The sequence below is a fragment of the Microchirus variegatus genome (genome assembly GCF_963457635.1).
Source record: "Microchirus variegatus genome assembly, chromosome: 20".
NCBI classification, from domain to species: Eukaryota; Metazoa; Chordata; class Actinopteri; order Pleuronectiformes; family Soleidae; genus Microchirus; species Microchirus variegatus.
The window spans coordinates 10,746,388-10,770,919 of NC_139821.1; the positions used below are offsets into that span (position 1 = coordinate 10,746,388).

The window sequence follows — 24,532 nt, forward strand, 5'->3', positions numbered from 1 at the left end:
TGTGACTTTAACTTTCAGAGTAATGATCGGGGAAACGGTGTAGTTTGTCAGCACGCCGCATGTTGCCGAGGGAGCCGTCTCTTCTCCGAGTGTTGCCCTCCCGCTGACATCAAACGCAAAGTGATAACTCACTGGTCTGCTCCCTTTGTTTAACACTTAACTGCCTCCTTCGGCTCTCCCTCTTTGATTAGAGCACTTGAGACAATTACATCCTGGATATTGATAAATGAGCATCTTCTATATAAAAAAAAAACCTGATGATTCAAGCTTGGCTGAATGAAATGGCGCTGGTCTTATAAGATTGGGGAAACCGCTAAGAAGCGCGACCCAATTAACGATGCTCCGACAAGGGGGAGAAAAAAAGTCCTTAGGGGAATTCTTCTATTAATGAACAATTCTCGATTGATGTTTAATGTGCCCCGAGCTTTGTAACATCGAAAATTTATATCACATACTTGTGGTCATTCTATATGTTTATGATACATTAAAGGTGCCATATGTAAGAATGTGTTACTACATTCAAATTCAAAATACCGAGGTATTTTAGGTTTCTTTTTCTGACGTAACTGGCAACCCGTGGTGGCTCGGCAGCTGAGACTCTACCGACTGCAATGATTGGTAGACTGCGGTAGGTGGCGCCACATGCCAAAACATGATTTCAAAACATAAACATGATTTGCACATATGAACTATTTATATGAACATTATTCCTGGAGGATTTTATGACCAGTTGCTTTAGATTTATTACATAATGCACCTTTAAGTATAATTAAATTAGCAGTACATATTTTCCAAGGAGAAGAACAAGAGGACAAATGAGAATCCAACCCCCGCCAAATGTTCCAACAAATCCCAATACGTCACCAAAATGAATAATAAAACATATGATTTTTCAATTTACATTTTATATTCAGATTCAGAGTGTATTTAATAGCTCGCAGTCCTTAAGTCTGCCCATTTGTGACGTTTTCCTAATGCCTATTCAAAGCTGTCTGGAACCAGGACTGGGAGACCATGTTCCCGCTTGAGCGACTACATCACAGGTAGCAGCTTCGTCGTCTTGTCAGACGTGCGTTCTCATTTCTCAAGGGACTGTCCTGCAGGGAATGCAATGTTTGAACACTCCCGACTTTCTCCTCTTACTCTCCCGTCAGCTTCCTCGCCCAATCTCAGGGTAGCGTCGGCGTAATCTCGTGTGAGATCGCAGCAGGAGAAACGCTGAATAATCCAATAGCAAGTCAACCCCCCCACCACCACCTCCATCACCACCTCGCCTGGATAATATCTTTCTGTGTCATTTACAATAGCAAACTTCAGAGAACGTCTGGACCCTATTCTCCAATCAATTAAATCTTAGATTGTGCGCGTGTTTCATGTTACGTGTGTCTATTTAAGAATACTGTATACTGTATGTCCGGCATTAAATATGCATGGCTGGAATTCTGAATTATTAAAGGCCACATGGGGCGCCAAAAATACTTTCTAACGTAAACTCTGCCTGACCCTAACCTTAACCTAACCATAACCTCAGAATCAACTCGAAGGTCCCATATTATGCATATAAACTTTTTAAACATTTTAATACTTATTATTTAGGACTCTGGAGGCCCTACCAGAAGCCAAAGTGTGAAAAAAGATGACTCACTCATGTTTTTGTGGTCCTCCTCAGTCTAAGTACAGGAGAGAAAACACGCGATGTTGACGTCCGCGCTCATTGGGACGAAACAACGCGCTAAATTCCCTGGAATTGTTGTCTCGCGGAGCTCCGCTTTGTACGTTAAAACACGGGAGAGTGCTAGCGAGGGCAACGGCATCCGAAAATACCGGAAGTCCCCGAATTCTGCGAAAAAGTTCTGTTCTTGCAGCACAGAGTTCTACACAAACTTCCAGCCTCAGAGGATGTATCTGTCCAGTGGATACATGTTATATATGACAGCAATGTGCCTGCTAGGATAAGATATAATATGGGCGCCTTTAAACTTAAAATGTACCGTATTGTGTAATGTAATTTGACTGTGCATTCAGATTTAGGTTGCCACAACATAAGGAATACCAGGTACACACAAAAAGCGTTGTTTCTCCTTGCTTCACATGGACCTTGTGTCTGCAGAGTTCATCACAACAGGTTTTTTTTTTTTTTTAAATCTGCAGCAGCTTCATTTAAATTCAAGACGTATATTTCGAAGTGAGTTTGGAAGCCACTCAGGTCTAGTTTTTGTGCCCAGCAGTTAAACAACTGAAATTAACAATATTTGCATATTCACAGATATTCCATAGAGGTGGGGAAAGGAGCATATTTAATTTTGAGAGACTCTTCTCATGGAAAACAGAAACAAATTATCATTCAAAGCAGCATATTTTTTTTGGATGTCTTAAGACGTGCCTGTAGGGGAAATTCAAAAAGCCAACTTTCTGTATGGAAATAACACATGTAAAAATAGCAAATCAACATCTGTAAAGTGCAATGGAGATTTGCACGGTTGAATTGTGTCCTCTGTGCTCTCATTTCTTGAGGGTACGGCGGGTAAGAGTGTGAAGGTGATTCAACTATTTATTGTTCTTGAGAAGTTATAAATGCGGTAATTATTTAAGTTCATTATTTTTAAACAGAAATAGTTCAGCTCAATTTAACATCTCTAATAGAAAGATGCACGCCCTCTTTTTTTTTTTTAATATTAAGCTTTCCAGTACAGCACATCCTATTATTCTTCATGCCAAATACGAAAGCACTGACTAAGCAACACAGTTGTTGGTTATGGATTATTACGTCCCAACAGTTTAAACAACATTTTTCTTGTTTTTCTTATTTATCTATTATTAACTTAGTGTGGCTCAAATTATGACATTTCTGTTGATTAGATTAGCACAGACTGTTCAGTCTTGCTGCCTGGATCAGCCAGAGTATGTATTACAGCGTCATAAACTGTATACATAGATTGATTTTATGGTGTGTATTGACTTTCATTTACATAGCATGAAGTGTTCTAGCTAGGGGTGGGGGGAAAAAATCGATTCACATAGGAATCGCAATTCTAATCATCCACGATTCTGAATCAATTCATACATTTCAAAAATTGATTTAAAAATATATATATATATATATATATTTATTTATTTTTTTCAAGTTTCTACTTGAAAAACCACACAAAACACTCGTTTGTGTTATTTGTGTACAGTTTATTTTTGTAATTTCTGGTAAAAAAAAAAAAAGGCAGCTAGCCTAAGCTTTTATTCATGCAAGTTATTTTTTTGTTATTTGTTTTAAATTAATAAATGTTAACTTTTGTCTTAAGTTTTGATGTCATAATTTGCCTTAACACACTATGCATTGAATACATTTTTTAATCGAGAATCGTTTGAATCGAGATATTGTATGAATCGAATCGGTTGAATCGGTTTTGAATCGAATCGCGAGCCTGAGAATCGAATTGAATCGTGAGCCACCCAAAGATTCACATCCCTAGTTCTAGCTAGCGCATGGTAGCGCAGCGCCCCGTTACGCTAGGATTAGCGGCCAACCGTGCAAAATTGAGGACGCTATGCTAATTTTCAATCAGCATGCACATTAGCAGCACGTCAAATCTCCCACCCACCCTAAGTTTTCCCTACGAGCTATCGGAAACCTAGTTAATGTATGCTAACTTCATGATTAGCTGCACCCCCGCTCTTTGAAAGATGTCAAATTCACCAGCGCAGTTCTGCCGCGTCCTTTGTGAAGGTTACGCATCAAGAATATACGGTGTAAAAAGAACAATGTTCCCCATTGGGTACCCTTAGAATGGCCAATTTTCACCTTAAATTTTCAAAGGCTCCGCTTCTTTCTCCTTTCCCCTTTTTCATCTAACAAGCCCAAACTAGTCGACGGTGTGACGCGCAGCTCTGGCGGAGCGTGATATGTGTTGCGAGCGTATACACGGTATACATGAATGTGTACATGAATGAAAGCCACCGTTAACAATGGTGTGACATGAGATGAGCCGGGAGCTTTCGCGCTCTGGCGTCTCAGTCGTCTCATTGTCAGTCAGCTGTCGGCGGCATTATTGCGATGATTAGGAAAAAAAGGCCTTTTCGTTCAGACCGGAGAATCATGTCGTCTTAGCTCATTTGGAGGAGAGGAGAGGATGATAAATCCTGCTGAATAACTTAGGTCACTGCACAAGACCACTCAGTTATTTTTACTGGATTTCTCCCAATCTCTCTTTTGTCTTTTTGCCAACACCCCCCCCCCCCTCTAATTTCCCTCTGCCACATTTCTCACTTCCTTTCTCCCTGTCTTTGTCCATCATCTCTCTTTCTCTCCTCTTACCCCCAGACACTGTGACATCCACACGCAATAAAATAAATTGCAAAACTTTGAAGTCTCAATGAAGTGTCAGCTGCACGCTTCCTCGCTGTCTGCTTTGGCTTTTATTGGTGCCCTAACGTTGCACGATGGTAATTGAGTGAGCTGCTAATCAGGCACAGAATAGAATTTTTCTTCTTTTTTTTTTTTGGTACTATGACAGTTCTTCAGCATGAAAACAGAAGAAGACATATGGTAAATCACAGTGTCACTCCCACTCCCATATAGCTTCTGTTTCTGTGCTTGTTAAGATTTCAGTTTTTATGCAAAACAAATGCAGTTTTCAAGGATAACAGCGCTGGAGGTGTTTTCTGAGACTTTGTATATTGTGAAACGGCAGGACCTTGATTTTAGACGGGGATGCACTAAAGCACGTTGGTCTATTCTGGCCATCGACTATCAGTTTTGACAGCTGGAGTGATGATGACGCTTGACAGGTTGGCTTCGTTGAGTTGATAATGCTGAACTCACGAGGTTGACTGCATGAGCTCTGGCTGATCCTTTACAGTTTCAAGAGTTGTTTATATGAACATAGACTGACATAGACATCGACTTCCACATCTTTATCAGCTGATACCGACACTGAATTGTGAGCGGCCTGTATTTCACTTTTAATAGGCTACGTGCACAATGGAACTTCCGCCTAGCAACCGTGGCCTCCGGTGAGCTGGGCTGCTTCCGGGTACGTCGCGTTGTCGTTGTGATTTCCCCGGAGAGGCTAGTGAAGTGCTAAGTCGTAGAGTCAATTTTATTCGTAATAATTAGCAGATTTATAGATATTTGTGCAAATATGTCTTGGTACAATAGTACGATAAGCTTTAATAGGTGTGAGCCGAATGGATGGTGAGGGTACGGATACGTCCTCGTCCTCAAACTAAATGTTTCTGCTTTTTTAAAAGTCGTACCGCTATACAAGTAATTAATAAGCGCAAGTCACAAGCCTGAGCGCAGAATTTGTTGTTCGCTGTCTGGATCTCCGCTCCCACACGCTCGCCCTCGGTGTTGGGAATTATTCCAAGTATAAAGAGCAGACATGTATTGTATGAAAATGATGGCAAACATAGCTCATGCTACCCCAGGATAGTCGCAACTATGCAGTCCATTTTGCCGTTTTGATGATCTTATTCCTATACTAAAAAAAGTACCAGGTACCAGGTACTGTTGCTAATGGAAATGCAAAATAACTGCATCATGCTATGGCGAGGTGATTCAGGCTAATGGAAAAGGGGCTTTAGGTATGCTATAATGTTTGGTATGTTCGTAATCGCTTTAAAGTCAAATTTGTTTGTGTTTTGTAGCTTTAGAAAAGGCCTTTTATGTGTATTTTTAGGCCGGCATCTTTGTGCATGCCGTGTTTCTGGAGCGGACTGAGCCAACAAAACAGCTGGAGTCCACATTTCATGTTCTGAAGCATAAGCCTGATTCGCAAATGAAAAAGGAGCAGTTCTGCCCACACAAACCTGATGCATAAACTAAGAAAGAAGACGTGTCAGAGTGGAAGAGTGTTGAGACACTTTTCTAGTACGCAAAGACGACTGTCGTTCACTGAAGTGGGCGGGAAAATGAAGGGGCTGGCGCACGATTCTGCAGTCCTACCATTAGATGTCATCAGTTCTTACACACAGGACCTTTAAACTTCTGCAACAGTTCTATGAGATGCAACAGAGAGATTGGGGACTATCTACAGAACACAAAGGTATTCACATCCCTCGTCGTGAAAGCTTCCAATTTCCCGTGTCCCATTGTCCAGCCTCCATCATGGGGACTACTTTAGATCAGCATCTCCTGGCTTGTGGCAGTATTAACCAAAGTTGCACGTGTGTGATACACCGAACCTTTTGGAATCATTTAGTCTCCTCCTCTGACAACACAGACACACTTTTTCCATGTATCACAATGTTGAACTCTACTGCAGCTCATGCTGAGACTGCAGTTATGCAAAGGTCCTTGCATTCCCATTGCCTACTGCGTTGTTTTGTGCTTCTACTGCACCTAACACATAAGGACCATTATCCTTTCCTTTTGTGTGCTTTTGGGTTCCCGTGTTCATTCAAATGCATTTTCACAAACATCCTCTGGCTAACACCTGTTGAGTCCGCTTTTCTTTACTTTGAAAGATCAAATCATTTTAGTGATGCACAATATTATTGTCAAATAATGGCTTTAGCCCTTTAACACCTGAAAATGACCGCCTGGATACGCTCCATGTGTATTATCGGATATTGCCAAACACACCAAGATCTGCTGATATGACTAATGACTACAACCTTTATTCATTTTGCTCAATGCGACATAAATATGAAAAATATTATGTTTATTTTAGAGACTAAATGACCTTTGCAATTGGGTGCTGGGAAACAAACTTGTAAATATCGGCATCTGTATTGGTTATAGGCCCAAGCATATATCGGTATATCCGAGTCCAATATCCCAAGATCCCATTTCGTGCTAATCCTGAAAAATGTGGCCATCTTGTACTCGAGGAGATTTCTGTGAAAGCTTGCCGTGTCTATGTTGTTCAAGTTCCACTTTGTTAGCTTTATCATCGCAGGCAGTAATATACGCACACAATTGAGCAGCGCTCCAGGGTTTTTTCCCCCACTGCTTATCTCACTGCAATGAATTGGGTTCAAATGCTAATGGGATTTGCTAACTTCTGTGTAAAAATACAGCAAAAAAAATAAAGGGTTACCAACGCATCAGCAGAATTGAAATGGTGAAGGGAGAAGCTGTGGAGGCTGAAGAAAAGATGACATCTTATTTTCTCAAAGGCCTCAAACATACAAGGACGGGGGGGGCAATAAAAACAGACTAAAAAAGCCTTTTTGCTGCAGGTGTTTTCGTTTGATTTTAATTCCTTTCTGGAATCCTCATTTTGAGGATAAAGCTCTTAGAGCATAACTCCAACATTTAAAGAGAAACTGATGCGTACGATCGTCTTTCTAATTTTGCAAAAAAAAGTCTCCAACGGAATCTGGCAGTTCCACGATGAATGGTGGTTTTGAAGGTGTCAAAGAAATTACCAGATTTCAGGAGCGAGGATGCAGCAATAAGATGATCACATAACATGCTATAAAAGAATGTTTTATTGCTAAAGATAACTGCGACTACAACCCAACCCCCAGACCCACAACTGATCTTATTATATGCAGCCAGCAATGCTCCCCTTTGGCTAATAAAATAAAATGAATCACACGCTCAAATTGGAATTGACATGCACTAAAGTGACATATCATGAGGGGGGGGGAACCCAATCATTGCACTAAGGACACCTGTCTGTGTCATTGTAGATAATTAGGCGTCCCGTTTTTGTTTTTTTTCCCCGAATAGATTTTAAATTGGGTTTATTTAACCTTCTAAAACACACACAGACGATGGAGGACAAACTCCAAAAAGCAAATGAGAAGGAAAAAACAGCCAATCACGGACGGACAGAACGATGGGATGGGGGGGGAGGGTGGGCACGCACCAAACAGAAGGATGGACAGATCAGAGGACAGATAGGACCGGGAGACGCTGGCAGGCGAAGCAATGTGTATGTGTGTGTGTCTTTATGCCCCAGCTGAGCCTCAGCCTAGAGCAGCAGCACAGAGGCCAAGTTAAATGGGAAAGGGAGATTAAAGGCAGTGCCGGGGCCTGCAGCCTCAGTATTCAATCACCGCTCTCCCTCCCCCCCCTCCCCTCCACACCTCAGCCTGCATGCTGATCAAGCTGCAGTGAAAGGAGCCATGCACCCTGCCACTCCCATACACAAGTGCAAAGACTATACACTTATGATTACCAAAAACAAAAGAAAAGATAACCTTTAGTAATCTCAGCAGCCAGTGGCCACCTTGAGAAGCTGATCTCTTTGGTTTGATTTAGGGCTGTCAAAAGATTCAAATAAATTAACTATGTCATATTTAGAATTTAATCTAGATTAATCACCATTAAAAGTTTTTTTCTAATGACTAAATTAGTGGAGCCTGGTGACCCTCAAACCGGCTGACACCCAGACTCCCCTGCCCGACAGGCCTTTCAGCTGAACCAGACGCGTCCGAAGGAGCTGTAGCATCATTCTCGTCGTCTTTTGGTAGGAATGTGTCCTATTCCAGACTTGTACCACCACCCGACAGTGAAGTCAGATACTACCGGACCCTGACGCGCGAGGATACCGGGGTAGAACTTAGATTCTCTGCCCGAGCCCGACCCGAGATTTGGTGATATTTCCCGCTCTATCCTGGGGCCCTTGATCAAGCATTTGGGTTTTTTCTCCCTCGTCGTGTTTGCGTGGTATGGTATAGCACGTTGCATTGTGTGAATGTGTAAAAACATGCGGCCATGATCGCATCATTTAAAAACCAGGAAGTGTATCGTCATTAGCAACATATGGCTTCATGGAAGCGGATCTCAGCGGCTCTGTTGTTGTTGTAAATTTGACTGTGGCAGCAAGTGCAACAAGCTCCCACTGTGGGGAGGACGTGGACGTACGTGTACATTTACGGCTCACGTATTAAAAAATTGTCGAGTTTAAATCGGGCTCGTAATCACAGTTAATGTGTCGGGCCGGGCCAGGCTCAGACACAACGTGCACGAGTGTGGGTAGGGTCGGGCTTGATCTTTTTTGGGGCCCAAACTAAGCCCAAGACCAGGGTCCACGATACCTGAGATGTAATGCGACGTCCACTCCGGCATGAGTGGGGAAGTATACCTTTAGAAAAAGCCTTTTGTGTGTATTTTAGGCGAGGCATTGCTTCGTGGAGACCAGCGTCTTGTGCTTGACAGGTGTAGAAAACATGGCACATTTCATGTTTAGAAGCGTAAGCCTGATTCGCGAATGAAAAAGGAACTGTTCTGCCCACACAAACCTGATGCATAAACTACAGTAAGAAAGAAGACAGAAAAGGTGGCAGAGAGAGAGAGAGAGAGAGAGAGCTAGTGGAAGTGTTTAGACATTGTCTAGTATGCAAAGACGACCGTAGTTCCCTGAAGTGCGCGGTAATTGCATTCTAAATTAATGAGTGATCAGACGGTGTTCATTTCACACACCATTGTGAAATTGTATCTTTCTTTTAAAACAAAGAACTACACATACAACTATATGATTTCAAAGAGACTCAGGCCAAGTGTCAACCAGGTCGCCATAAAATAAAGGCTCAACATGAATGACTGCTGTCCTGTATGCAAGAACACTAGTGCAGTGCCCGTAGGAAGTATGTATTCCTATAGTGGGAGCTGAAGAAGATTTTTCAGTTATGGTAATGCATGATAAGGAACGTAAAGGCTAACATTTGTGTTGTGCCTCATGAGGTTGCACAGTGTTTGTATTATGTTAGCCCTACGCTAATGCTAACCGCAAGCTTACCTTTGGCAACAGTATCGCCAAGTTAGCCGCAAAGTAGTAGCATGCTAATGCAAAATAAATATGTGCCCCGCATATTGGTCCATGTTCTGTTGCGAATCGTGTGAAAATGTCTCACCCGCCATGAGGACAGCCTCTTCACTCCCACCTCCCCGCCCCAGACAGCGCAGCTGCTGCTGATGAGCCGCTGCCTGCCTGGTGTAGTGTGATCAGCGAAAATTAAAAGTGTGAAAATCAAGGATGCACACCATTGACACCAACGGTCACAGAAGGACAGACGGTCAGACGCAACTTAATTTATAGAAAGATGCGTTTACATCACAAAAAAGGGGGCACTACTATATAACTATTTTTTCCCAGCAGAATAGTCCTTTTCTTTTCTTTCATTCTTTTTTTTCATGGTTTGTGGGCAAGTCTGATCATAAGTGTAGTCCTGGTTTAAACGAACGTCCTTTGCATGCATTCTGAGTACTTTGTTGTACTTACCACATTAATTGCATTACCGTAATTGCGCGACGGTTTGTGCAATTCCAACGGCTTCTGAAAGCTGGGAAGTTGCAAGTCAAAGCCAACGTGTGGTTATTACACTAATTTCACTCACGCTGTTTCAGGAAGCCGGTGAATCGGAGTCTTAGTCACCAGAGAGGAGAGAGTTGGAAAAAAAACCACCTGTACATTGGGACAAAAACTCAAACAAATGTTATTTTAAAATATGTTTTATACTGTGCAAATTTCAATCTGGTCAACTAACATGCAGTAAATTGTAAATAACTGCCAGGTATTGAAAGTTAGTCTGGAAAATAGGCAAAAGCACTTTACAGGACATTTTCTGGCCTGTTTGTGGTTAAAAATGAGCAAAGAAGTCCAGATGGCTTAGGTGTTAAAGGTTTAGTTACAAGTTACATTTTGCCATTTATTCAAATGTCAATTGATTGATTTCTTCCACAGCTGAATTGCAATTGCTTTAGAATGTAAAGAAACACTGTAGGTCAAAAGTTTCCTCTCGTATTGATGCGTTAATGATGGTTTTGTCGCGTAGAATAGAGCGTCGATTCCCAACCTGATCCCAACGGGATGCATTGGTTTGCATTCGATCACCTTTCCTGTGGTAATCCAACACATATGTCATTGAGTACATTTGGCTCAGGTAAGGTTCAATATCATACACTCTTAGAAATAAGGGTTCCAAAAGGGTCCTTCCACAAGGGCTGGGGTTCTACCTGGAATCATTTATCTCTGAAAAACCCTTTCCCGAAGAGAGGGCTTTTCAAGGGTTCCAGTACGAACCATTTTGATCCAGAGAAGGCCTTTAAAAGCCCTTTCCTGAATAAAGGGTTTTAAAAGGGTTCTTTGTAGAACCTTTCTACCTGGAGCCAAAAAGGGTTTTCCTGTGAGGACAAGCCGAAGAACCTTATATGGTCCTATTTAGCACTTTTATTTCTCAGATCATATATCATATATTGCTTGTTGTGCTCAGGCCGGGCTCAGTTTCGACTCTCTCGGGTGGATTGGAACAGAATAATGTAGCCAAGTTCATGCTCTTTATTTTTAGTGCATACCATATTTTCAGTATATGTATGCAGGGGGACAACATACATCTTGAATTCCGTCTTAAAGCTTTGGTGGCAATTATTACCACGCATTTCTTCCAAGTTCCTCCTTTTTTGCCATCACTGCCGACTCCAGTCTCCGTGGCACCTGTGGCCCCAAAACTGCAGTTACATATCTGAAGAGCTGACTTCAGAGCTGACAGCACCGTCAGCTGAGCTGCAAAGCTTCTGCGACGCCCCGGCGTAGAAAACATCAATCCATTACTCTTTCCATGTTGGCGAGCATGACTTTGACTTGGAGGTTAGCTTCGTTTTTCCTCCCGGCTCTCCTCTCTCCACCAGCTCCACATTTTTCTTCCTGTCACGTTCGAAAAACGTGTCTTTACAGAATCCAAAGGATCCGCACAACAACAACGGGGGAGAATCTTCTTTTTGAGTTGGCGTTTCCTTTTAAAAGAAGAAGCTTTGTGCAGCTGATATTTTTTTGTCCGAGCGCCGGTTGTAAATTGTGAATTTTCCACCACCTGCTGAGTGGCCTGTGTGTCAGCTAGAGAATAAACGGAGGGGGGGGGGGGGGGGGGGGGAGATGGGAGGAGGAATACAAAGAAGTTCGAACACGTGCTTGATATTCAGGTAGCTATCGTATACACATGCATGAAGGAATATTTGCAGATGATCAGGAGCCTAAGACTTTCTGACATCCCTTGCTGCTCTCCCTTAGGAGTGCAGGCAGAGAGAAATGATTGGACTTTTGCACGTTCACCCAAGGGTCTTTAGTTTGCGAAATCATAGCAACATTTAAGGGACTTTACCTTATCATCATTGCCCTGCAGTGATGTATCCTCCAGGGGTGGAAAATGTGCTTAATTGCTGTAGTGTAGTGGCGCTGCTGTGCATGTGTATGCGTGTGTGTGTCTATTCACAGAAGCTTTTTTTTCCCCGTGTAACCAAGGGTTACCGGGGTCATTTGTTTTCCCTTTCCTCCCACCGTTTTAATTGATGATCATTCATTGCTTCATGCAAAGAACCCTGTTATTAAGCCGAGTTCATTATTCTAAAACACTAACGCCGGGGAGAAGAAGCTCCCTCAAGGGAAAACACCATTCTTTACATGCTTTACACAAGGTCACGGTAGAAAAAAAAAAAGAAAAAAAAGACGAGGCCCTTGCTTCATTATTGAGCTACACAGGGTCCTCGATTGAATGTATTCAATCACAAGTCAATGCATAAGAAAATAAAAAAAAAAACATGCTTTACAATGGTAATTATGTGTCGTAAAGACATCTCCTAATCTGTATTCATACATAAAAGCGAACCTGGATCCTGAGTGAGGTTTCTTTATACTCAGCTCTTTGATATTCACGATCGGTCGCGTAGTCTGCAAAATGGCGGGAAATGTTTTTATTTATGAGTTGCTAGCATCACGTGGCAGACAAATTGCTCGCTCTGTCCGAATTAAAGTAAAATTTCGATTCTAAAACTGAAATTCGAACAATCGTCGTTAGGAGTGCATCTAACAAGAACTCAGTAATTGGTAATTTTCTTAATTTTTGACCTATAAAATTAGATTTTTTTTATAAAAAATACCACTGCATGCTGCTTTTGTCATGATTGTCCTGACAGAAGAATATTATGTCACTTTTTTTTTTTTTTTTGCTTATGAAGGCCAATCTTTCCTCACAGTGCCCTCTACTGGACCACATGTTAATTACTTCAGGCAGTCCCATGTCCCTTTTTGAAGGTTTGACGTTTCCTCAACAGGTTGGAACAGAAAAATTCGATAACCGAAATTTCGGATTTAAAAAGTAACACCGTGACTGTAGAATAGTCAATGCACCTGAAAAATCCAAGCTTAAAAGTGTTGTCGGCTCTGTGTTGTCGTTTTAAAATCCGAGAACATGCAGGGGAAGAGAGAGCGTTTTAATGAAACGTGTAGGAAGCAGCGTTCCCTGTATTTAGCCGTTGCTGTGGCTGCATGACAACGTTCTGTTAAGACGCTGAGGAGGCTGGCTTCTGTGTCGTGGTTATATTTATGTATGCTTTTTTTTTTTTTTTTTGCTTCCATTCTTCATAAGTGCATGCGTTTATGCTTCAGTGTATATCAGGGCTACTGTGTTCCTGATGCTTGCCCAAGCATTTTAGAGAAAAAAGCAGCAAAAAAAAAAAAAAAAAAAACTCAAATCACTTTTCCGAGTGGCTCCACGAAGCAAACAAAGCTTCTAGAAGCTCGTTTCCCCCCCCAAAAATAGATCAGCCAGACCAGCCAGTTCTCTCTCTTGCCTCTACCCGGTCATTATGAGGAAAGTGCGCCCAATGAGAATTGTCTCCAGAACTTTCTCTGACTCATGGAAACAAAGGCAGGGTATTAATAATTTCAAGCCAAGCTTCATAAAGAGTTTTCGGTTACTCTATCAGTGCAAAGGCAGTGGGGGGGGGGGGAAATGATGTGTACGTGAGTCCTGACAGACTGAGGGTTCTTTATTTCTCTCAGCTATACTTGTTACAACATGGTGGAACTTTGCCATGGAGGGGTTTTCTCCCTTTTAATTTCTTTTGTAAGTACTTGGCTCTTTATAGGCACGAGTCAATTATATTCCTGCAGCTGCCGAGAAGCGAGAAGGACTTTGTCGCTCTCTGATCTCTACCTTTATTTCCAAAATGAGAAGACATCGCTCCTCTTATTAAAAAGCTTAACGCAGCTAAAAGGCTAGAAACACCCCGGTTCTGTTGGAAGTGAACAAAATCCACGTTCCACAAAACCTTCCGAGTCCCTGGAGACTGTAGCGCTGATGACCTACTTTTAGAGCACCTCTATTTCAGGAAGTAAATTTCCCCCATTTATTTCCTCAGTTTACTCTCATTTTTTTGACACAAGAGGTATTGGGGAGAGAAGAAAAGACAAATGTACAACACAGTGTGGAAAAATGATAACGAGTAAAGGAACTGCGCGTACCATGAACCATTGTAAATGATCCCTTTCAATGTGCCTCTTCTGCAGGGTTGTGATATGATAAATGGTTGCTATATGTTATAATCATAATGTAGTACTGAATTATCAGTTTATTTAGTAAGCGATGTTATTTTTGCGGCTGGTCTCTGCAAAACATTAATTATTAATAATTTTTTTTTTTTTTTTTTTAAACAGAATGGGAGAAAATGTATCATCCAATTACCTGCTATAAAGATACAAATTGATGTTGCAATGTCATCCAAAATGCATTATCTAACCCTTAAACGCTGATGACACGTTGGCTCAAGCGCACTCTGCATTCCCCTGTAGTTGTGCGACAGTTTGTGCTGTCGGGGAACAATTCCAACGTGTGTTGATTACTGTGACGGTCACTAGCTGTTGTTGCGGGAAGCCCACGAATCAGAGAGGAGAACACCTGTAGTTTCCATTTTGTGTCCTGTTTTTGCATGTGGAGAGACAAAGGCCCCGTCCCATATCTCCCCCCCTTAAAATTTCCACTTGGTTTGGAGTGCCCTCGACCGTAAATTCCCCTCGTTGAAGGAATTGGCTTCCCGATGCAATTGGGACACCGCTATATGCTAATTAGCGCAGTGAACATAACAAACGTGCTAACCTACGTCACATGTTGACAATTATACCGGTGGAGCGAGCTACTACGCTCTCGAAGCTCTCGGCAAATAGCCGCAATCTAGCTAGCTTGTTAGCTAGTTAGCGAGCTGCTTTCATAAATCGTCCGTTATTTTCTGACATTAGTGTTCAAAGCTCAACGGTCCTGTGGATGTATATCAAACCAACATATTCCAACACATGTCAACATTGTAACATGCTTATTTGCGAACAATATACTTACAAGGAACTTGTTCCTCTGCAGATGTGGCCGCCAAAAATCAGCCGGCTCGCTGAATTCGCAAAGCATTATGGGTCATTTCATCTTCCACTTCGTTTTAAGCCCGCAAAATCGCACTCCCTCATGCTCCCCCCTACACGAGAATGCACAAAATTTTGGGTTAGGGGAGGTATTGGGACGGGGCCAAAGACTCAAAACATGTTAGTGTAAATACATTTCATACTGTTCCAATTTTTTTCCTTTATTTTAAATTGTTAAAACAGTATTTTAACATGCAGTAAATTGTGAATAACTGCCAGATATTGGAAGTTATTCTGGAAAAATGGACAAAAGCACTTGGTTACAGGACATTCTCTGGTCCAGACGGACATTTTGAGGGTTAGGCGGTAAAGGGTTAAACTGCACACCTGTAAAAAAAATGAGGGACACCCTATATTTTCCCTCACTGTCAAACTCAAAATAAGAATATAAATAAATGCATACTCATTGGTTCTGTACCTCCCTCCCCTCTTGCACGTCATCGTGGGTCCCTGTCGACTCTTTTCCCTAAAGCAGTACATTTGTCTGCTGTGCTCTCCTTCCTGTTCCACCATGCGATGTTCAGTTGGCTTGAGCAGCCTCTGATTAGGCTTGTTAAAAGGATTCATTTAAAAACTAGCCCACTGGGCCTCAGGGTAGAGCAATGACATCAAGGTTCTACTAATGCAATGTTTGGATCCAAAATGAGATTTCAGACTTGCCGTCTTGGCGCCAGACTCTCTCTTCTCTCTCCTTTTTTCGAACAGCTGTGGCATGCTGGAGGAGTGATATAACATTTTTAGTTGGGGCAAAATGTCTAACTTGCACCTTCACTGTGCTTTCCAGCAGAACAGATGTGATGATAGTTTGCGGCTACGTCAAGCTGCCTTCTATAGCGTTAAGTAGAAAAAATGGTAAAGGGATTTTTTTGGTTTCAGGGCTGTTTTGATGATTAGAAAAGAGACGTTGTGCATTACAACTCACACAAAAAGACTTTTACGACTTTTGAAGACAAAAACCCCCATCATCTGACTACATTTAGGTCCCCACAAAACTAGGCCAAAAACATCCAGCACCCTCAGAGACACCATGACAACAGTGTTGGTTAATGCACACATCGATACGTTATATTTCAGGACTTATAAGTTCCTCACCTTACACAGCGTATTTTAAGCCACTGACGACTGAGGACGTCAAAGTCAGTTCCTTATCGTGCAAGGCGTAGAATAGCTCCTGCAGGTTTCTAATCAGCTATTTTACCATTAGATTGTCCACTATCAGTGCAGCAGAGTGAGTCCATTAAAAAAAAAAAGCAAACCTCCATCTGTAGATCTTCATCGATACTTTGACATAAGCAGTGTAAACAAATAGATTATGTACTATGTTGTTGACTCTTATCACACACAGACTGCCAGGTACTGCATTTCACTGTTGTCAGATATATATGGATGACTGCATGACTTTTTCTTCAATGGCGTTGGTAAATATTTCTATCCACAAAAAGCAATACCTTGTATCCGAGGCTTTCAGATATTTATATGGAGCCGTAAATCATAAATCACTCAAATGTATATGTGCATATACTCGTATTCACATTATTTTCAACCAAGTGTGACTTTCACTTTCTTGGGATACCATTGTCGGCACTGTTCGTTGGAAATAATTGCTCAGAAAACTGAATCATCGATATGATATTGCCCCTACGAGTCGTTGCAGAAAGATGTGGCATTGTACACGTACATAACTGGTAAATAAGAAACACCTGCCTATAGCAACATTTTTAAAATGCATTTCATTTTCTACAATTCATGAATTAAAGACCAGAGGACCACATTTGATCTCTCCGTGATTTACATTACAACTTACAGATCACGGTGGATCTATAAAGGCACAAAACATTATGATTACATTCTGTAAACTGTCTGTATAATGTACATTCTACATTCTATTTTAACTCATTTTTTGGTAATGCATGTTTATTTTTTTATTATCTTTACTCTCTTTGCTGCTGTAACAATGTAAATTTCACCACTGGGGGACAAATAAAGGACTATCTTATCTTAATAATTATGTTAAATTTTCACAAATTTATCCTGCGGACCAGATTGGAACCTCTGGTGGGCCGGTTCTGGCCCACGGGCTGTATGTTTGACACCCCTGATATAGACTATAGGCCACATTATACTTCTCCGACTGCGTAACCGCGGGTACCCCTCGAGCCTTCATAGTTCTCCGTCGTGGTGCCGGATACGCACTGCAATTTCCCACCCTATCAGTAGGGGTCGCTACTCAAGGTTGTTGTGCTTTTGGCACTGTTGAAGACTGTTGTTGTTGTTGCAGCGGAATAACATTGAATCACTGGTCGTTTCTCACCTGTAATAAATATTTTTCTGTCCCGAAACGCAGTTTTAAGATCATTTGAGGCGAGAAATTGGCCATTTAGAGTCTAAACATGGTGGTTTGTGTATGACGATAATGACGTATTTATAGTTTGGCAGCGACGTTGTCGGCGGTGATCAGCTCCGTCTCTGTGGACGCTTGGTGCGCACTGTGACCCGGCACACAGCAGCGTTAGCTCGGCCTGTCCTAAGGACCAATCGCAGCCCTTGCTGTCTCCGTTGTCCCTTCACAGAGTGACGGACACTTGAATACACACACAAAAATATTTTGTCAACTTGAAACCTACAACTTCACTGACTGACACAGCAAAAAAAAACTCCATGAATTCCATGAAGTCCGTCTAAAAAGTTGCTGTTTACAATCTTGTTTTTGATCATAGAAAGATTTTTGAATTTTTCTTCATTATCTTGACAGTCAAGCTGTCGGTGTCTACATGGTGAGCCAAAGAGCCAGTTGGATCACACCGTGGTCCTTCATCAAGTAGAGTGTGCACTAATTGGCAGAAAACAGAGGGTGCGTTCACATGTAAGGTGGATTCTTCTCAGACTTTCCTCAGTCTGAATCCTCACGCCACATACAGCCCGATGTAAAAGCGTCCAACCACCACTGACAGCGATGCATTCCACTCACTCAGAGCGAGATTAATGTCATTTTAATTTCTTGAGATCTCTCCGATATGGTGTAGATTTACCATCAGCAAACATTTATTTGCAATGTTTTTTGGACCGAAGCCCGAAATCCTTCACGCTGGCACGAGTTTGACTGTAAAATCACAACTAATTTAAATGCCATTGACCGTTGGAGTATTTTCAGTTTCTGTTTTTGTGGCAGATTTAGAGAGACACTGTTGGACAAAAAAAAAAAAAGCTGGTGCTAGTGCGGCACAGTATGCAATCCCAGTGTGTCTCTAGCACACTGCAGCTTTTCAAAGGACAGAAAAAAAAAAAAGAACTATACCTACCCCCCTCCTACTGAGCCGAAACCACACATTTCAAAAGTGTCTAAGCATTTGAATCAGCACATTTAGGCTCTAAAAAGCAGCTCCTAGTTGTGTTTTGATATTTTGAACAGCAACAGCAAGACCCAGTTTTTTTTTTTTTCTAAAGATAATATCATATTAATATAATCTCATGACATCTGGGGAAAAGATGGAAGCAGAAGAAGAATGAGGAAGAACGTCTTCCACCCCTTCATTGCCGTGTATGGCCGAGCACTTGTAATGTACTGAGGAGCGAGAGGAGAAATAATAAAGCAAAGGAGCATGTCAATAACATTTCATTGTATTAAGCCATACGGTCAGCCACATAAATCCATCTTCTGCCACAGTCGGAGCTTTCATTTCACTCTAGGGTGCCCGCACATACATTTTAATCAGCCATTTGGCTGGCCATGCTGACAACTGCTCGACAACAGTGGCTGATAAGGGCGATGATAAATCATTGCACGACTGCTACGAGTGTTGGGATAGTTTCTGAGAATACCTGGTAGAACAGTTTTTTTTTTTTTTTTTTTTTTTTTTGCACTATTTGTGAAAGAATTCCAGAATAAAAGGATCAGTATTTCCTCTCTTTAGGATGAGCTTTGCATGGAAATTGTATGTTAAAAAAAGAATATTGGTTGTTTTCTGGACAAAAATCTAGAGTTGCCATTTCTGGACAGCGGAGTAATCCTGTGATATTCTCTAACCTTTGCTGCAGATCCCTCCAAGCCAATAGAAAGAGAAAGAATACATTCTTTATTTATTTTTTAGGAAAATACATTTCATAGAAGAATAAAGTCAACTCTTACTTTACCAGAAGACCAAAACCAAGGTCTCTCTCAGAGTATTTTAGACTGCTTGGTATCTTAGAATGATTGTTTCTGAAGCAAAACCTGAATGTTTTTTTTTTTTGCAGTTCTCTAAAGACTAATGTCTGTATAATCTCAGGTAATCTATATTCACCACTCAAATTCAGTAGGCTGTGCAGCGTAGACTGGAAAAAAAACAGATCAACATTGCATTTGATGCTAGTTTTATTATCCCAGCTTAGTGATGCTCATGTCAGGCCGTCACTTTGGTCCAGATTAAAACAGATTAAAAGTTGTTGGATGCATCATGCAGACGCACATTGAATGTTAATGACTTTGTTAATCAACTATGGGTTGAGCTTAACAATTAATAGCATTCATTTTAGTTTAATTGATCTGTTTTTCATTGTTCAGTGATGCATGCCAGTTAAAAAAAACCCCCAAAAAAACAATACCTAATGGAAACAATTCACATCTTGAATCTCATTGTTGCATTGGAGTGCAATACTTTTTATTGTGATATTGCTGTGCTATGTTTATCTGCATCTTTTACAGTCAATTGAAGCTTAACTTTAAAACTTAACATTTGCAAAAGCTGTTTGAATAACTTAATAAGGAATTACGTACAATGTATTGTATGTTAAAATAGTGTATTTACAATTTAAAATCAAGAAAAACACAACGTTTTAGTTAGAACAAAAGAAAGAAAACTATTCCCTCCACACATTTCCCTTGTTTCTATGGCCTTTGTTTGTTGTTGTTGTTGTATGCGAACGTCCAGTAGGTGGTGCGCTAGGCACAGGCATCAGTCGTTTGACGCGGGGCACGCAGCGTGCGTCATAGAACGCAGCGTGCGCGTTCATGGGCGTTTACGTGATGCCGGTGACCATGGTACTGACAGCGAGAGTACACCTTGTTTTTGCAGGTGAGTGAACGATATGTACAGAAGTGCGAATGTGGAAGGGAAGTGGGATGCAAATGCGAATGGCCGTAGTGCCTGTGTGTGTATATACGAATGTTTGGTTCTGTGAATGTACGAGCGTATGAATGGGGATGAGGAGGTTAGCTTTATGTGCTATGCTAACGGTCAACTCGGGGCTCGGCTCGTTTGTGACCGCAACCGCAAGTGTGTTGTTTAGTTTACCGGTGATGTGACGTCTCGTGTTTAATTATAATTGGCGTTCAGTTAACAACAGCTCATTATTGTGTGCGCATGCAGCGCGGAGCGATATAGAACGAACGCACGTGCGTGCGTGTGTGTATATAACATTGTTTGGTTATGCGAGTGTGTGAATGTATGAGCGTAGAATGGGTCTAGGAGGCTAGCGTTAGCTGCTATGCTAACGGTCAACTCGGGGCTCGTGAGCGTGAACGGGAAATTTGAACAGTATAAAACATATTTCATATAACGTGTTTGAGTCTCTCCCTCAATGTCCAAAAATAGGCAAACAATGTAAACTATATGACTTCCTGCAATAGCGCGAACGAAATTACCGTAATAACCACATATTGTCTTTGACGTGCAACTTCTCAGCTTTCTGAAACCATTGTTTTTTTTTTTCTAATAGCACAAACTGTCGCGTATTTACGGTAAATTGCACTTTTGGGTTAGCCCTGCAACATTCCAGATATCCTGAGGATTTCGAATTTTCCCACGATTCTGTCCTTAACTCATTGTTGACTGATACACACAATGCCAGCAATACACTCTTATTGAAATCCTTTTATAGGACAGTGCGCAACTGTCATATTTTTGTAAGAGGTTTAAAATTAGAAGATTCTTTATCACCCCCATGAAATCAGTACAGCTCTGTAGAAGACAAACATTGCAGAACAACAACATTCGGTTTCCCAGCAGCTACAGCTGTGACTGTAAAAACAAGGCCACCGTTTGATGAAATGCAGGCATTTAATGAGCTCCTTCCACTAAGAATTGCAGCATCAAATCAGCCTTCAGTCTCTGTGCCTGTCAATTACACACACAAAAACACACACGCGCACACACACACACCCTTAAGTGCTACAGCCGTGTGAGTACCTGAGCTATCCGAATGGTCTTTTTGAGCTTCTTAGGAATATAAGAAAGTTCTAAAGGACGTGGAACTCACAAAGAGAGGAAGCTGGGAGCAGGGAAGGGGAGAAGAACATCTGCTGAGATGGTGGTTGGGGCTGAATGCATGAAGCAAACATGCACACATGAACAGATTCACACACACGCACACATAGGGCTTACATGACAAGTCATTATCCAGCATCAGCCAAAGATGACAGAAGAGTTGCAGGAGGGAGTTGAGTGATAATTTTATTTTGGGGGGAAGATAAATTTCTCTCACACACACACACACACACACACACACATGCTCTCTGACAGTGACAGAATATACGCATATAATTAATTAGTACATTTTTTATGTCTGATACCGATTTCGCAAACTCATCATTTTTAGACCCTTTATGAACTGTGAAGCTGTTAACAACACATTTGTGCCGAGTCATTCCAAAGACATAATTCTCCATACTGTATAAACAGAGACTGTTTTTACCGAAAAGAAGAACTAGACAGCCTCAAACATGACTCAGCTAAAATGCTCTTGTACATAGTGAAACATGCGACATGTAGGATTTTTGTATTGTGTTAGATTTCACATCTGTCCGATACCCGTACCAGTGGTTTTTCAAGTGCTGGACCGATATTGACAGATACCGATTCCCATTCCACTTTGATCAAATGATTACCAAAATAATGAGTTTCATTAACCAGCTAACTAATTGATTAATCTGGAAAATATTCGACATAATAAGTGTAAATAACCATTAGGTGCATTCCTAATATTTATGGGGGGAGAGGGGGTGCAATTTTGAACAAAAGCATCCAGTGTCGAAGGACCAGTGTGCGTGGATTTGGTGAGATGTGTTGGAAAGAGATTGCATGTAAACATTCACAATCATGTTTTCCTTCGTGTATAATCACTGGAAAACTAAGCTTCATTCTGCTTGTATTACCTCACAATGAGCCATCATCACGAGGGAGCGTGTTCACTTCAGTTGGCCTCGGATGATAAACACAAACACAACTTCCATGCAAAGTCCTTTCCTCTTTTTTAAATAGGATTCCTCGTAAACATTGTAAGTTTATAGATAAATCAACAGGCCACACATAAGACACAGAATAAGTGTCACATTTTGAAGTTTATGATACGTTTGCTTTTTCATAAATTAAATATGTGGTCCTTTATGGACTGACAATAATTCTACTTTATCTAGACCACTGCTTAATAGACCATTTAAAAACAATTAGACCATCACAAAAAAATTTAATGAGCGTATTTTCTTAGCTCATTAACAGTTGACATTTTGTAGATGCATGGTTTTCATTGTCCAGCTATTGTTGGTGTTAATGGTATCACTACATTTTTCTTCATGTATATCAGTGTGTCTGTAATCAAATCAGTTCTTACGTTGTCAAATTAATTGTTATTCCAACTTATATGCAACAAAAGGAGCCAGTCTTGGTATAACAACATGACATTTGGTCATTTTCGTTGGTCTTATTCTACCTCAGTTAAGGTATTGTGAAGAAAAACATTTGTATGCTGTAAAACTATCAGACCTGACTGAAAGAACGTTTGTTTATACAGCTTCACTTCATTGTTTTGTGTTTGTGTCATATTCCAACCTGTTTCCTGCTGTGTGGCTGGACTTGCTTGAGATGAGTTGAAGACGTTTCCATCTCATCGAAAAGGCTTTTTCAGTTCTGGCGAACTAATGGAAAGAAGCAGGTATTGAACCCCTGGGACCTTCAGACGTAGGTGGACAGCTGAGTCTTGTGTCCTTATGCACTGGCACTTCTGTGCGTTTATGCAGTACCTGTTTGGTTTCTGGTTTATGATGCTGGTCACCGATCGTGGCAGTGCTGTTACTAAATACGCCAGACTCCTCCGTTAAAGGTCGAGATTTTAGACTTTTCCCTGGTTAATGTTGCAGATTACAAGATAATGATAAGTGCTGGGACAGAAGATGCTCTTGGAAGAGCTGGGTTTTCAAGAGCTTCGTGAAGATAGACAGGGATGCCCCCTTTTTGGTAGCACTCACTAGGTCATTCCAATCTTTGGATGAACAGAGTAGTCGAGGGGTAGCATAAGCCTTTATGAGAGCATTTGAGTAGGTGGCAGCAGACCCATGAGGCTTACATCAGTGATTTGAATTTAGTGGAAAAACACCATTAGACACATTCTTATAGAGCTGATAGGCTTAATCAGCAATGTGCAAACCTATTTGACAATGGTTTGAATGTAATGGATATTTATTCATATTCAAAAAGTTATGCACTGCAGTTTTAAGTGCAACTTTGCACTGATGTTATTTGCCATTGGTTAATTTTTAAAGCATACTGTATTGTCTCCCCATATGGCCACAGCCACTACAGGTACCAATGTGTGGATGAATCCTGATAGATCCCCATTACCCCAGGTGTGACCCCTCGCAGCTCAGTTCATTAAGCCAGCCACCCAAGTGTTCTGGACTCAAGTCCAGATTTAATCACAACTTCCATCCTCTTGCCAATCACAATTAGCTCCTGATAAGCCTCTCAAGGATGGCACCCGAGGGCCTCAGCACAGAGACAAAGGTTAATTTGCAAGCAGCAAGGGCCTGGCTACTGGAGCAAAGGTCACTCGATTGAATACAAGGAGGATGTGTGTGTAAGACAGGGAGGCGAGGCAGCAATTACAAAGTTCATCAGTATTCATGCCTTTCATTTGTGTCTAATGGGTACATTACCTTGAAAGAGGTGGGCTGATAGGATGTGGCTCTTGATGAGAATTAGCTTGTGGGTCGTCTTTAGATTTGGCGGAAATTTAAAAGTAATTTCTTCACCATTGTCTCTTAAAGAAACCTGAGGCACATTTGTGAACCACTGCAGTGTTTCCATGCGGGACACTGAGGGATCACTGAAGCTGTCCGGGGTTTTTGAGAGTTTTGTATTTATGACACTACATATGGAATATTTGGTGGGTTTTTCAGATATGGCGTTGTACAGTAATGCTCTAAATAAAGTTGTATGATCTCCTCATGACTTCAACGTCACTCGTCAATAACTCGGCAATAAATCACACTTAGTAAATTCACTCTTTTAAATAAACAAAAGGGATTTGAACATTTCAAAACATTATGCATTGATAATTATTGTCCAACCCGTATTTGAGATGGGGTTGGTCAATATGGATGAAAACAAATCATCTCCCTGTATATTTTGGCTTGTTAATTGCATCTTTGA

General features: G+C 41.2%; 1 protein-coding gene across 1 annotated transcript in view; it reads left to right on the forward strand.

The window, feature by feature from the left end:
- tafa5a (TAFA chemokine like family member 5a) overlaps positions 1 to 24,532 on the forward strand; it is a gene marked incomplete at both ends in the record, with an annotated part of 99,347 nt that overhangs the window by 28,187 nt on the left and 46,628 nt on the right. The window lies entirely within an intron of this gene.